The sequence below is a fragment of the Scyliorhinus torazame genome, chromosome 17, assembly GCF_047496885.1.
Source record: "Scyliorhinus torazame isolate Kashiwa2021f chromosome 17, sScyTor2.1, whole genome shotgun sequence".
Taxonomy (NCBI): domain Eukaryota; kingdom Metazoa; phylum Chordata; class Chondrichthyes; order Carcharhiniformes; family Scyliorhinidae; genus Scyliorhinus; species Scyliorhinus torazame.
In genome coordinates this window covers 144,165,448-144,181,830 of record NC_092723.1, presented here as the reverse complement: position 1 = coordinate 144,181,830, position 16,383 = coordinate 144,165,448, and the positions used below count along the sequence as shown (strand labels likewise).

The 16,383-nt window shown below is 49.9% G+C and overlaps 1 protein-coding gene across 2 annotated transcripts in view; it reads right to left on the bottom strand.

Moving 5' to 3' along the window:
* LOC140394209 (interleukin-21 receptor-like) overlaps nucleotides 1-885 on the bottom strand; it is a 109,476-nt gene extending 108,591 nt beyond the window's left edge. For both annotated transcript variants that reach the window (XM_072481198.1, XM_072481199.1), the window contains exon 1: nucleotides 646-885. The gene's annotated coding sequence lies outside the window, so the exon portion shown is untranslated. The remainder of the gene's footprint in view (nucleotides 1-645) is intronic.
* Between the last annotated feature and the right edge of the window lie 15,498 nt (nucleotides 886-16,383).

Below are 16,383 nucleotides of genomic sequence, written 5' to 3'. Positions count from 1 at the left end.
CACCCCCCCAAAAAAATAAACAATCCGCTGCACAAAGTGCATTGCACAAGAGGCACACCTCATCTGTCCTGAGAAAGCAATCACATATACTTCCCCCCTGACCCCCAGTCACATCCTAACTCTTCTGCCAGTTTCCTTGGGATCCCGGCTAGCATGCACACTGGAAATGTGGAATTGCTGCGCTGACTGGGCTCAGTCCCACACCTATTCTGCGATCCGGCGGTGAATATTCCTTTCGAGTTCCCCCCCCCCCCCCCCCCCGCTTTTGTCGGCTGGGGCAGTTTTACTGCCAACCTCCCAAAGCTCAACATTGGCATCAACTGGCCGCCACTTCACTAAATTCCCTTCAAAACCTTTGATGGGAAGCCCGTGGAGCCCCCCTCGTCCCTTCATGCCCCCTCCCCCCAGTGGGAGATTGGGCGGTGAAATCTTAACGCTGACTAAAAAGGTGAGCGAGCCGGAGGTGGAGAGAGACGGACGGTAACGAAGCTGACTAAACTCTGAAAACCCAGAGGAATCACAATCTCCGAGCGCAGTGAGAAGAAGCCACGGAGAGACTATGGTCAACAGCATTGGTTATTGCGGTAAGAAAAGGCCACATCCAATCTCCCTGACAGCAGCAGAACCCCCCCATCACACACTTACCAACTTCAGTGTCTTTCTTTGACGCCCCAGGATAGTGGTACCTCACTCTGCTAGTCCGCAATCCCAAAGGCAGCTGTGTGAGGCGATAGGCAGAGTGGAGGTTGTGTGTCGATTTTGGCGGGTGGCCATGACCTCCCTGGTGGGGGGTGGCTCAGGTAGAGCCCTGGGCAGGGACGCTGAGAGGCAAGCAACCCTCCTCCAGAGGACAGGCTGTGTGTGTGTGTGTGTGTTCACCACAGTAAAACACACGGAACATTCACACCAACCTCACACATCATTGACGTCACCTGGCACAGACCGAGAGAAGGTCAGGATGTGGCTTTCAAGGTTCATAAATCATGTCATCGTCACCAGTCTCCAGGTCACTGGGCGGCAAGGCCTTGCACTGGGACCACTTCAGCACCTCCAGAGAGGGGTGGGGGCGGGGAATTTCTCATTAAATTGTCACTTTACCGTCTGGGGGTTTTGCTGGGGAGTGTGTGTGAGGGGGGGGGGGGGGGGGGCTCTGTGTGTGTTGGTACCATTTCTACTTTCCCGTACCAGCCTTCCCGAACAGGCGGCGGAATGTGGCGATGAGGGGCTTTTCACAGTAACTTCATTTGAAGCCTACTTGTGACAATAAGCGATTTTCATTTCAACTAACTCAACTCAAAAGAGCCCCCAGCCCCGATTAAACCATCTGAACGGCAGGATCCCCGCAAAAAACAGCGACGGGAAGGACCGGTGACTTTGGTTGACATGCTGATGGGGTTTTGGCCAAGGGATGAATGTTGTCCGGGACACCGCAGGGGCCGGGGACACTGAATGAGGAATCTCCACAAATCGCCGGCAACGTCGATTTGGAGGGATTGCCGCCAGAAACCCACGTGCTTTATGAGATACATGGCAATCGGGTGAAATGATTCCCTGCTCCGCCAGGGAGCCTCTCCTTTTTTAAAGATTGTGCTGTGAAGATGTACAACACTCTTTCTTTCTGTGCAGTTGGCGCTGGGCTGAGTTAAAGCAAAACCGCTGCAGCTGGGGTGAAAACAAGAAGCAACAAAATAGCCGTCGCACTGACTGGAAGATGATTCCGGCCCCTGCCAATTCAGTTAAAAAAAAACAGATGAAAATGCAGAAAACTGATTCACGATCTGCATCCTTCAGTCAGACGGCGCTGTTCACTGAGCTGCGACATCCAGAGCTCACTGAAAGCCCCTCGGTGCAACGTGCACAGCGGGAGCTCCTCTTCCTCCCCAGGGGCGGTGCACCGTGCAAAGTGGCACACATATTGCCCCCCACACTCCCCCCCCATACTCCCCCCTCACACACACTCCCCATCCACAGACACACACAACCCCCCCCCACACACACTCTCCCTTCACACACAACACTCCTCCCATACACAATTCCCCCCCCCCCACACACACACACTCTGCCCCCCCCCACACTCCCCCCCCCACACACACACATCCCACTCCACACACACAACACTCCCCCCACACACACACACTCTCCCCCCACTCACACTACCCCCCCCCCCCCCACACACACCCACATCCCACCCCACACAGGGTGGCAGGGTAACACAGTGGTTAGCACAGTTGCTTCACAGCTCCAGAGTCCCAGGTTCAACTACCAGCTTGAGTCAATGTCTGTGCGGAGTCTGCACGTTCTCCCCGTGTGTGCGTGGGTTTCCTCCGGGTACTCCGGTTTCCTCCCACAGTCCAAAAATGTGCAGGTTAGGTAGATTGGCCATGCTAAATTGCCCTTAGTGTCCAAAAGGGTTAGGTGGGGTTACTGGGTTACAGGGATAGGTTGGAGGTGTGGGCTTGAGTAGAGTGCTCTTTGCAAGGGCCAGTGCAGACTCGATGGGCCGAATGGCCTCCTTCTGCACTGGAAATTCTATGATTCTAGGAAAGTCCTGGGCTTCATAGTTTGCCGCCCTCAGTGGAGATGGCCGTGAACCTTCATGAGGCGGGGGTTGTATCTCTGGCGGGGAAGGAACCAGCAATCCTGCCAGTGACTCCTTGTCTGGAAGTGTGTTTGGGTGCGGTTTTGGAAATTATATTTGTTGCCAGGCTAATCAATAATCCAGAGAATTTACGTTCGCCAACCCGCCATTGGAAATTTGCTGTTTTGAATTTGGTGGATATGCAGTGGGATTGGCACAAAAACAAATCCAGGGGCCCTGTGCTGTCCCCGAGGGCCTTCCTTGCACATGGCTTCAAATCCCACACAGGCACGGTTGCTTCTGAGCTGCTCTCCGAAGGGACCCGGCAAGTCACTCAGTTGTATGGGGGCGACCCAGGATTGGCAAGAAGGATTTGGCCAGCCCACGTCCCAGAAATGACACCGAGGCCAAGAAGTGAGAGTGTCTGTGGTGCAAGGGAGCAGGGCAAGTCAGGGTGGGAGCAGAGCTGTGCTGTGTGCCGTCCTGCAGCCTGCCCAGCTCTGGGAGATGCAGATGCACTCATTCTGCACCGACACACGCAGGGTGCAGCCTTTTTTTGTTGCAGCTTTCTCATCGAATAAACGTCAGATGTTCAGAACCGATAGCTGGAGAATTCTCTCGGCTTTGCGAAAACCGCAGCGACATGAAAAATAAGCCCACACAAGTCTTAGAATTATAGTTAAAAAGTCAGATGGAAAGACACCATCAGAGCCAGTAATTAAGGGGATTGCTGGACGGGGGAAGACTGTCAAAATGAGAAAGAGTTAAAATGGTTATTAGTCTGTCAGTGGAACAGACCGGACTGATGAGAATGTCAGCGGCATTCTTCCTCCTTCACAACACCAAAAAGACACCGACTCACACTCGTCCTCGATTCAATGGGCGAGAGTAGCAGTGCACTTCTCTGTCATGCAGGGTTGCAGGGCGGACCCCACTGCATCCTCATCCAACTCTGGCCATGGGCAGCTGCAGTATTCATGGCTAGCTGAGATCAGATGGCTCAGACACACAGGCACAGTGAAGCCGGGCACCTGCCCTCTTGGTGTGGTTCAGTCCATGAGGAAACACACGGAAATCCAGCCATCCGCCTTCAACAGCACCAATGTTGCCAAGCACCCCATCATCAACCTCTTGGGGGTCACTATGAACCAGAGCTTGAACTGGACCAACCCACATCAACACAATGGCGACACGAGCAGGGTGAAGACCGGGTACTTTGCAACAAGTAGCTCACCTCATGATTCCTTAAAGTCTTCCCCATCTTGTCTCACGCTTCAAGTCAGAAGTTTGATGGAACAGTCTTCACTCACCGGAAGCAGCAACACTTCAGAACCATCCAGAAGAGCATTTTGCTTGTTTGGTGCCCTGGCCACTGGGCTTAATCTTTATCTTCCCCCCCCACTGGTGCACTGTTTACAATCTGCAGGATGCACAGCACCAACTCACCAAGGTCACCACCAGAATCTCCCACTTCGTGACCTCTACCACCAAGATTGGCAAGGGCAGCAGGTGCGGGGCAACACCATTACCTGCAAGTTCCACCCCAAGTCACAAACTGTCCATGCCTTATCATACAATCATAGAATTTACAGTGCAGAAGGAGGCCATTTGGCCCATTGAGTCTGCACCGGCCCTTGCAAAGAGCACTCTACTCAAGCCCACACCTCCAACCTATCCCTGTAACCCAGTAACGCCACCTAACCTTTTTGGACACTAAGGGTAATTTAGCATGGCCAATCCATCTAATCTGCACATCTTTGGACTGTGGGAGGAAACCGGAGCACCCGGAGGAAACCCACGCACACACGGGGAGAAAGTGCAGACACCACACAGATAGTGACCCAAGCCGAGAATCGAACCTGGGACCCTGGAGCTGTGAAGCAACTGTGCTAATCACTGTGCTACCATGCTGCCCAGCACGGTATCCCTTCCTCCTGGCCAAATCAGTATCTGAAATTGCCTAACGAATACCATCTTGGAAGTACCTGCACCACATGGATGGCAGTGACCCAAGGAGATAGCCCACCCCCACCTTTTCAGTGCAACTCGTGATGGCCAATAAATCCAGCCTCGCCAAAATCACAACCAGAGAATAAAAATATTCAACAGTCTTCCTGATTTGATTGACTTAATACCACACCGAATAGTGCATTTTACCCAGCGAGTCACAGGGGTAATTGTTAACCTGTAACATAGTTGGACATTTTTATATTAGCTGCTATTAAAACTCACACAGAACCACTCTAACTCCCGAATCATGCAACTAAATAAAATGTCACTGTTTTAATTGAATTACCGTTAGCCGTTTTAATGAGAACACCAGCTTGTAAACCAGAACCGTCAGAGTACAGATTGCTGACAATTAATGAAAGTCTAATTTCAAGCTGCACCTGCTGCTCTTCATTGCTCTTGTTGAAAATAGTTAGTCTTCCAGTCATTTTTGGCAAGGGAGTTGTAGTTACTCTCAATGTTTACCACAATCTAAATTGGGCCTTCCTGCTTTGTTGAAGACCCATTTAATTAACCGATGCATGATCTATACAACCTGCCAATAATCTGGCCAAGAAAATTTCACACGAAGTGGGTACAAAAACCCTATTTCATAGCATCCTTTCACTCCAACAGACCTTTCCATTGGTTCTATTAAGGCCACAGTTCCATTCCAGTCTGTGACTTCTAATGTCGACACTCACTATCCTCCTCACACTTAGACACAACATTGAGAATTGTTCCATTATCTCCTAAATTGAGGGGAGGGGGTAAATGTAGAAATGCAACAGCTTGATCTCATAAAACCAACACATTGGAACACAAATCATGCGCCTCTTTCAGTCATACTCTTATAAACCAGCAGCTGGTAAAATCATGAGCTGGATTCTCTGACTCTCAGGCTATGTCCTGACGCTGGCATGGGAACGGTGGCCTTTTACGAACAAATATTTGGCACAAAACGGCCACCGATCCTCTGTTTGGCTGGGAGCTAGCAGGAAGGCAATGTAGAGCACCCAGCTCTAGCTGCCGATACGGCCCGGAGAATTGCCGGGTCCATGGCCGTGCATGCGCAGGGCGACGGCATGCAGCGGCCGTGCCATGTAACATGGTGCCGGCCGTGCGCGGACCCGACCTGCAAAATAGTGCCCCCCCCCCTTTGGCTGGCTTGCGAGCTACGGTCCGCCCCCCTGAACAGTGCCCCCAGCCCCTGACAAAGTCCCCACTGCCCACGGATCGTCTCTCCCCCAACTGTGGCGGTGCTGGACTGAGTCTGCAGCCGCCACGCCAAGTTCCCGACAGGTGAGACCATGAGGGACCCACGCCGGTTGGGGGCGGAACATCTGGGGATGGGCCTCAGGCAACGTGCTGAACCCGTCGACATGGCACACGGCGTACTCCTAGAGTATGCCGCTTGGGAGGGGGAGGAGCATTGCGAAAGCGCCTCACCCCCCCAACTTTGTTGGAAAGGGGAATTCTCCGGCCGATCGCCAAATGCGATTTCGGTGTCAGCGACGGGAGAAACCCGCCTCCTAGCTATGACGGCATCGGTATCTCCAATCACTGGATTCTGGCTTATTTCTCTAATGGACAAAGCTGTTGTGCTCTGTTCCGCTGAGGAGCCGGAGTCAAGCTGCGGGTTTCGGAAACCTAGTGTCGTGGCTCGGTCATTGACTCCGGCTACCTGAAGGAGTACGGTTCGTCAACAAAATCAACATACCCAAAGGTGTAAGAGGCGACATGCCGGCACAGTGGTTAGCACTGTTGCCTCACAGCACCAGAGACCTGGGTTCAATTCCGGCCTTGGATGACTGTGTGGAGTTTTCACATTCTCCCCGTGCCTGCGTGGGTTTCCTCTGGGTGCTCCAGTTTCCTCCATAGTCCAAAGATGTGCAGGTTAGGTGGGCTTACGGAGATAGGATGGGCCTTGGTAGGGTGCTCTTTCATAGGGTCGATGGGCCAAATGGCCTCCTTCTGCACTGTTGGAATCCTATAAATTCTATGTCCTGCTTTATGAGGTGGACACACCAGGGAGCAGTTGTGAGCAAGATCATGAGATGTTTAACATGACACTCGGGATAATGAACACTACTCACCACCGCACTTTGCTGACTCTCACACACAGTTAACAGTTCATACGACATGCTTCTGTTTGAAGGAGTTGCATCTCCAGATCTTGTGCACGTGTAGTGATCCCTCACTCAGAAACTGCCACCCACTGTTTATATTTTGGACAAAAACACAAACGGGGAAATCATGTCAAAATAGAGAAATAAAATGAATTCTTCCTTGGTTTCTTTGAAGTAAAACCTCTCACTTCTGCTTTGGGTGAGCGGTATTGATGGGGACTCAGATACTGAAACTGTATATTTTTCCTCTTTTCACATCCATGCATTTTAAAATCCTGTGTGCATCGGTGAGCTTCACTTCAGCTACTGTGACCAGATGGAGGAACCTTGCATCTGGTTAACCCCCTTAGCACCTGTTTTATTGGTGCAGAAACGTCAAGTCCCCTCCCTTTCTCTTCCACTTCCCTGAATGTGGCCATTTGTCCACTCCCAGATCTGACACCCACACATTGACGTGCAGAAAGAAAGATGGGACACAATTTTTGCCGCCCCACAAAGGTGAGAACGGAGGGCGATGGGGCCCTGACGTCTTGCTGTCACTGTCCACTTTTGCCTGATTCAGGCAGCGAGATGGAGCACTGGCTGCTAAACTGGTGGCAGACAGGTAATTAAGGTCATCAAACAATCAAGTGTCAGGTCATTTCCTTGCAAAGTTGAAGTCATTATGAATCGGGGAGAATATCCTATCTCAAAGGAAGATGGTTCTGATTATTGGGTTCAACTATCTTAGCCCAATGACATCACTGCAGGAGTTCCATGGGTAGTGCCCTGGACCCAACCATCTTCAGCTGCTTACAGTGATATACATTGGCAGCAATGATCTACAAGATGCACTGCAGCAATTCACAAAGGTTCCTGCAACAGTTTCTTCCAAACCTGCGACTCTAACCATCTAGAAGGTCAAGGGTAGAAGGTGCATGGCAGTACCACACCTGAAGGTTCCCCTGCAAGTCATACACTATCCTGACATGGAATTCTAGCACTGTTCGTTCACTGTCACTGAGTTCCCTCCCGACCAGCACTGTGGGTGTACCTACACCACATGGCTCATGAAGGTTACTCACCACCACTTCATCAAGGGCAATTAGGAATGACCTTCCCTCCAATATAAGGTCAGACGTAGGGATGGTTGCTAATGGCTGCACATTTTTCAGTACTGTTCGCATTTCCTGAGATACTGCAGCAATCCGTGTCCATATGTAGCAAGACCTGGACAACATTCAAGCTTGGGACAATAAGCGATAAGTAATATTTGCACCGCAGAAGTGTCAGACAATGACCACCTCCAACAGAGATAATCTAACCTTCCTCCCCTTGGTGTCCAATTGCACTAACATCACTGAATCCCTCCCCATCAATGGGGTCATTAGCAACCAGAAACTTAACTGATCAGCCATATGAATACTGTGGCTACAAGAGCAGGTCAGAGGCTGGGAATTCTGCAGTGCATTACTTATCTACTTACTCCCCAAAGCCTTCCCACCATCCACAAGACACAAGTCAGGAGTTTGATGGAATGGTCTCCATTTGCCTGGATTAGTGCAGCTCCAACAATGTTCACAACCATCCAGGGCAAATTAGTCCACTTGACTGGCAACCTTTCCATCACCATAAACATTAATTCCCTCCACCACTGATGTGCAGTTGGAGTATTGTACCATCTACAAAATACACTGAAACAACATATCAAGGCTCCTTCAGCAGCGCCTTCCAAATTAAAGACCCCCCAACACCTAGAAGGACAACGGCTACAGAAGCATGGAAGCACCACCTGCAAGTTCCCCTTCAAGTCACACACCATCCTGACATGGAACTATATTGTTGTTCATTTGAGTCAAAATCCTACAACTCCCTTCCTAATAAAATTGTGCGTATACTTACACCAGATGGATTGCAGTGGTTCATGAAGATGACTCATTTCCACCTTCTCAAGGGCAATTTGGAATGGGCAATGCAGGACTTGCCAGTGACACTCACATCCTAAGAGTGAATATTAAAAAAAACCTCCCCACCTTTTTTTGATTTTATTATGCTTTCAGATTAGTGGCACAGAGATGAGGAAATTGCATTTGAAACGGCTGTGCAGCATCCAGAGGAGTTCTAGTGGCCTGATAACGCATTGGATGTGAATGCAGAAGACAAATGGGGACAAGAGGGCAGCCCATAGTCACAGAAGGTTCTATCCAGTTTAAAGGGTATATCAACAGAGGCTCGGCTTCATCACCATGTTTGCATAGTACCTATGAAGATTGCGTCTCTCCAGAGAGCTGATGGCGGGACTGTATGGGATGCTGGACCCAGGAGTTGATGCCAAAGAAAGTGGTGGATACCCATTGCCTGCTGCCTTAAAGGTGACCTTGGCATTTGACATTTCTGGCTGTGGTTTGTCCCAGGGATTATCTGGAATTCTATGTGACATCTTTCAGTCAGCGAGGTCACAGATGCCATGTACCACTGGGTTGGCCACTGTATCAAGTTCACAACCAATCAGACCAGTGAGGCCAAGAGGGAAGTTGGTTTTGGGGCCAAGGCTGAGAAATAGTGGTTATTTACTGTCCTCATTTGGCCAACAATACTTCCTCACAGCAGCCAGGCAGCTTTATGAATAGGAAGGAGTTTCTCAAGTTGTCTACAATCACCATAAGTGGATCATGGAGGTGTGTTTGAGGTTTTTTGGAAGCTGCCTTGACTTCTACAGTCTTAAGCTGAACCAATTGCTTCATCTCTCAGGCCACCAGAGCATGTTTGTGACTGGATCCTGGGGAACAAAGGTATCCACTGAAGTCATGGCTTCTGATCAATGTATGCAACCCAACACACAGGCAGAGGACACATACCATGTACCACTGAAGTCACATTGCCATGTGACTACAAGAACTGTGGTCAAGCAGTAAATTGGTGTTTTGAAGATGAGGTTTAGCTGTGTCAATAGATCTGTGGGTGTCCTGAAGTACACACCCACGAGGGTAGCCTGCACCATTGTAATTTGTTGCACTTTGAACAACAAGGTGCTCCAAAGGTGAGTAGTGCTCTCTGGCAGAGGAAGTGATTGAGAAAGCCGCATCCTTAGAAGAAGAGGATAAGCATGAGATGTATCAATAGGTAGCAGGTAATGAAGATGGCGCTATAGGGCCCAGCTCACAGGACAGTGATATGCGTGGCAAGCAGATGCTTCACATAAGGACAAGCTCCAAACCAAAAGGTTCTCTCCAAGAGGCGGCCTTGCTGACCTTTAGAATCTCTTTGGACCTTAGTCAAGGCCTCTATCAACAAGAAGCCCTCACGTTTGCATATCCATTTATTTGATTCCAAATCTGGTCTGGCCTATTGTATAAAAATAAAACCATGAGCCATTCTACATTGAATGTCAAGATTTTCAACTCTCATTGAACATTGAATGCTTCTGCAGTCAGCAATGTATTATCACCCAGTGACACCCCAAGTGCTGATCCATGCATTTACCCACTTGCTTATGATAACATAGAATCATATACTCCCTCCAGTACAGAAGGAGGCCATTTGGCTCATCGAGTCTGCACTGACCGTTTAAAAGACCACCCAACCTAGGCCCAATCCCTTGACCTATTCCAGCAACCCCACCCTAAGGGGCAATTTGGCATGGCCAATCCACCTAACCTGCACATCTTTGGACAGTGGGAGGAAACCGGAGCACCGGGAGGAAACCCACGCAGACATGAGGAGAATGTGCAAACTCCGCACAGACTGTCACCTGAGGTCGGAATCAAACCTGGGTCCCTGGCGCTGTGAAGCTGCAGTGCTAACCACTGTGCCACCGTGTCACTCCGCCTGAAGGGTCCCCCTGCTCATGGAGATTATGTGGAGATAGGCTGCTGCCTTTCGTGTTCTGGTGTATGAGATGGCTATGGCCTGATTCTCTGGGTGCTTGAGCCCCACTGCAGCTCAGCACATTCAGAGCCACCTGTACAGAGGCCACCTCAGTCAGCAAACCAAGATGCAGCATTTGTGCCACTTCAGGTCAAAGATCTGCCTTTAGTTAACAAAGTACCTTGAGAGAAACCCCTATTACCTTCAGTCTGCTCTTTCTCTGCACTTTCAAGCTCCACATGCAGTCCTATGGTTGTCTGGAGTGGTTTAACTCATGGCAACTGGGCAACATGTGGCTGGCTTATCTCACTCAACCATTGCTCCATGAATGAGCATAGGCCAGCACTGTCTCTGGAAGCTTCAACAGATCCACACACGTTTGCTGCCGCTGCTGAAGAATCTGCTGTATTGCTAATGTCACCCAAGGCTCAACACCTGCATGAAGTTGAGCATTGCTGGGCCTCTCCTCACTCCTCTGAGGTGAAGTGGCCTCAGCTGTCACTGTGTCCTGTACGATGGAGAGTGTGTTGAAATGAAGGGGCTGGTTTAGCAAGGGGCTTGTTCAGCACAGTGGGCTGAACAGCTGGCTTGTAATGCAGAACAAGGCCAGTAGCACGGGTTCAATTCCTGTACCAGCCTCCCCGAACAGGTGCCGGAATGTGGCGACGGGCTTTTCACAGTAACTTCATTGAAGCCTACTGGTGACAACAAGCGATTATTATTAAAGTGACAGCATCTTGATTAAGCAACGTTTCACTTGTACTGTAGCCACCTGGGTTGGCCACTTCCCGACTTAAAATGGAGATCCGCAAAGACTACAGGGAAATTCAGCCAACACAGGCAAAAACTAGCAAGTGCAGAAATCCTGTGTATTAGAACTTGCAAAAGCCCAGACAGCACTGAAACTCACAGCCATCTGCATACTAATGAGCGATCCCCGGGTACAATCGAAACATTTAAGGTGAATAAGGCCAAGCCAGACTCCTCGGTGCCAGCAGGAGCCAAGACAAAGGAAGGCCAACGGACACTCAGGGACCGCCCAGCGATCAGGGAACAGCTCCAGTATTGGAGAAATCGATCCAAGTGATCGGAACTTAGTCCAATCACTTGGAACCAGGTACGGGGTCCGCCCAAAGGGGCGGGAAGCCCCTTGGGACTATAAAGTAGAGTCCCCAAGTTCAAATCGTCCTTCTTGGCAAGGTCACTCAGCAACTCGAATCAACCCTTGAGAGTGAACTGTCTAAGCTGCTGCATCAACCAAGTAAGTCTCCAGTCAACGCACACTACGAGATAGGCACTCCTAGCTACCAGTCCATACCAGCTTTTGAATCCTGCAGACTCAGATCGAATGAAAGGCCATTTATTCCCCTGACCTGGTGGGCCAATTCTGAAGCTACGTATAGGCCTTTTAGTGATAAAGAATCGTCTAGAAAGTAGAGTTTATGCATGAGTCGTGATTTACTGTGTATAATAAATGTGTTTTGATTTGAATCTTACTAATTGGTGTGTTGAGTTATTGATCAGTACTTGAACTTGAACCTCGTGGCGGTATCATAAAGATACCTGGCGACTCTAGAGCAAAGGTTATAGAAACAGAACAAATTAAGTAAAGATACAACGGGCAATATTTAAGAGCCAACCAAAAGTTAGCAACATATTACTGGCGACATCCTTACGGGACCCGGCTTAGAAGTGGTCTAACCACTCCGGGAGAACCCAAAATTTGAATTAGAATCCAATTGGGAACAGAAAAACCACAAGTGTTCAAGCAGTTCTGATCAATCCTCAGAATTCAGAAGCGTGTTAGCGCATGCGTAACTAACAGGGCTATCAGGTAAAACTCATAGATTTTTGTTACGAAAAACTGTCGGGAGTTTGTATTCCGGAAAGTAGCGAACGCCGTACCCGTGTTTACAGCACCGCCTTAGTACTCCGTTCCAACTTTTAAAAGAACATTCAGATAAGAAAGATGGCAGTGAAGGCAGTGGAACGCTTTATGAACCCTCACGTATTCGTGGTCGCAGCGACCATCAGCAGAGTAGCACAGTGTCCCGTTTGGGAAGAAGAGATCAGGAAATATCTCAAAGGGAAGGGATGGCCCCTTTGGAGTGAATTCTGTGATAATAAGGAAACAGGACACGGGAGTATAGGACATACTTGGTGGGAGAACCTGTCAGAGATCCATAAGAAAAGCTTGGGAAAAGCTTGCAAGCCGATGGCAATCGTGTCCTGTCTGGCATAATTGCGAGGCACAGAGGAGGCCGTTCGGACGCTCCGCAAAGAGATAGAGGAGAGACATCGAATGAGCAAGGTCGATATTAGCGAGATCGAGAAAGAGAATATAGAGTTGCGATGGAAGTTGGCAGCAAAGGACGGAGAGGTGGATGATGCCAAGCGGGCACACCAGTCTTGTCTAGCGCATCTGAGCAGCTTCCAAACCCAATATGAAAAGGCCTATCAGGACACGCAACGTGCAGTCCTGGTAAGAGAAGAGACAGAGAAACAGGTAGAGGCATTGCAAAGGCAGTGCAGCGATTTAAAAGCAGCGTTAAGAGCACTCCATGCTGCTACCATGGAGCACAGATAAAGCTCATTAGATCATGCGAAATGCAGGAAGCAGATTGCAGAACTGCAGTCATGGCTTTCAGTGCAAAATGGGTTTCAGAGCACCTTTGGATCCCAATTAAATGAGGAAGACGGCCCTGATTGGCAAGAATTAAATGAAACCGCGCATGTTCAGGGAACATGTGTGCAAGGAAAGCCCCAAAAGAGAAAAGCACCCCAACCCCCCACAGAACAGATAGATCAGGCACCCATGAATCCAGTCACTACCCACCGCACAGTCACATCGGAAGGAGACGCAGAATTCCTTTACACCACCCCCTTAACCGTGACCCATTTACGGGACGCGTGCGAAAAGATCACACCGTTCCTCCCCACCTCAGACCCCCACCACTTCTTTGCGAGAGTAAAGCAGCAGGTGACCATGTACGGCCTGGATGAGCGTGAGCAAGTGAAGCTCACAGTTTTGAGTTTAGACCCTTCGGTCGTAGCAGCCCTTCCCAACCCACAGAATGTAGGAGGAGGCACCCTTGCAGAGATGCACACGGCGATCCTAGACGCGATCGGTTATAACAGAGGTGACCCAGTAGAAGGCCTGAATAAGTGCAGGCATAAAAAGACAGAACACCCCACAGTGTTTGCTGGACGCCTGTGGATTCATTTTACAGCCGTTTTCGGCAATTTAGAACGCGCCCATTTGTCCCAAGACGGTATGGCCAAATGGACCCGCACCCTTATCTCCCATGCCACAGAGGCAGGACAAAAGGCCTGTACCAACTATGACCCCTCAGAAGAAGAGCACAACGAAAAGTGGGTTTTAAAAAGACTGTCCCGCACCTGGGAGCAATCATCCAAAACAAACCCGCAATTAGGAAACCCGAGGAACAGCAGGCAGAGGCAGATATCCAAGCAGTGAAAGCGCACCAGAACCCCGCATGGGTGAACAAAGGCAGGAACAGCCCCCCACAGAAACCACAGGAGTGTTACAACTGTGGACAATTAGGTCACTTTGCACGAGAGTGCAATGCCCCACGGAAGCCACAGAGAGCCCAGCAGGCAGGCACTCTGAATAAGAATAGGACAGAGCCCATACATAGTGTGAGCACCCGTTCAGACCAGACAGACATGAACGGAACTGACTGACGGTGTTCGGGCTTCCCCACTTGGGTCTGCGACGACCTTTGGGATAGGTCTGGCCGACCAGTAGTTGCAGCAAAAGTATGGGGACAGTGCATCAAATTTCTCTGGGACACAGGAGGGTCCCGCACCACAATAAATTCCTCCACCATGTTCCAAAAAGACACGTGGCCCACTACAGCCACAATCACCCTCAGCGGCTTCACAGGCCACTCACAGCAGGGACACATCACAGCCCCTGTACCCATTCAAATTGGCAATATTATGACAAGACACCCCATAGTTTTAGTCGATCTACCCCACACAGCAGAACACATTTTGGGCATTGATTTTATGAACTCCCATCACCTTTCATTTGATCCAGTAAACCAATGTGTCTGAAAAATGGCAAAATCCGCAAGAGCCCCCGCAACGCTCACAGTAGGTGAGTATGCAAACAAAATTAGCGCAGTCGGCGATTTCTGGTTTGATTAGCACAGACAAGCAGGTTAGGGCAGTTCTGCAGAAGCACAGGACAGCATTCGCGACCCACAAACACGACTGTGGCCGGATGACTGGTTCCGTTCAAATCACAGGACCTGATCCTAGACCCCAAAAGTAATACGGAGTTCCCCAAGAGGCAGAGGGAGAAATCTCAAAAGTTATCGATACCTTATTAGAGCACGGCGTACTTAGATCAGTAGCCTCTACTAATAATGCCCCGATTTGGCCAGTGAGAAAGCCCGATGGATCATGGCGACTGACCATCGATTACCGGGAACTCAACAAAGTCACCCCCGCAGCAGCCCCCATGGTAGCCACAAGTCCCGAGACCATGCTCAAACAGGGACTCAAATCACGATATTTTACGGTTTTGGACATCAGTAACGGATTCTGGTCCATTCCATTGGCAAAAGCGGCCAATACAAATTTGCCTTCACTTTTAAAGGTCAGCAGTACACGTGGACATGCCTTCCACAAGGAGTCCACAACTCCCCCTCCATTTTCCACCGACAGCTGGCAAATGGATTATCAAAATATTCTCACCCCGAATGTCTGGTCCAGTATGTGGACGACCTATTACTACAGACAGACACCAAGGCAGAGCACATCGAGCTTCTGTCCGAACTCCTGGAACTCCGACAGCAAATTGGATGCAAAGTAAACCCCCAAAAGGCCCAAATTTTGGAAAACAAAGTGATGTATTTGGGTACGATTATCACGCATGGTAAACGCGAGATTGAGCATAAAGGAATTGACTCGATTGTCAAATTGCCCCTTCCCCAGAATGTTTCAGCCCTCTGGTCGTTTTTAGGACTGGTTGGCTACTGCCGAAACCATATTGACGGTTTCACCACCAAAGCAGCACCCCTCTCGGAACTCCTAAAGAAAGGAGCCCCTTGGGAATGGCTTCCGCAGCATACGGATGCTGTGGATGCTTTGAAAAGAGCCCTCATTGCAGCCCCCGCACTACAGGTTCCAGACCCGCTTTCCCCCTATGCTATAGAGATAGCTAGCACAGAGCGTACCCTTTCGGCCGTGCTCCTCCAGGAACGGCACGAACAGTTAAGACCCGTGGCTTACGCCTCCAGAGTTTTAGATCCTGTGGATCAGGGATTTTCAGCCTGTGAAAGGCACCTGCTCGCAGTTTTCTGGGCAGTCCAATATTTTTCCGACATAACTGGACTAAACCCCATCACAATCCTCACAGAACACACCCCCACCCAACTTTTACTGGACGGACGACTTAAGGACGGTACAGTAAGCCAGATCAGAGCAGCCAGATGGACCCTTCTGTTGCAGGGACGGGACATCACTGTTAAAAGGACCAAGACCCACACTTTCCTAGCCGACAACCTTCAGTACCCAGGCACCCCCCACGAATGTGAAACCATCTCACCGCACCACAACACAGGCCCCTTTATCGCAAAAATACCCCCCAGAAAGATAGGTACTTCACCCCAGAGCCCCCAGCGCACAGACACGTGCGAACCCTTAAGGATATATGTGGATGGTTCTTCCACTGTATTAGACGGGAAGCGCATTACAGGATGCGGCATCTATGTTGAGGACGCGTAGGGACGCGCCTAGAAGAGATCTCGTTAAAACTACCAGGACATTTAGGCGCGCAGGCGGCAGAACTAGCAGCCGTCGCGTACATTG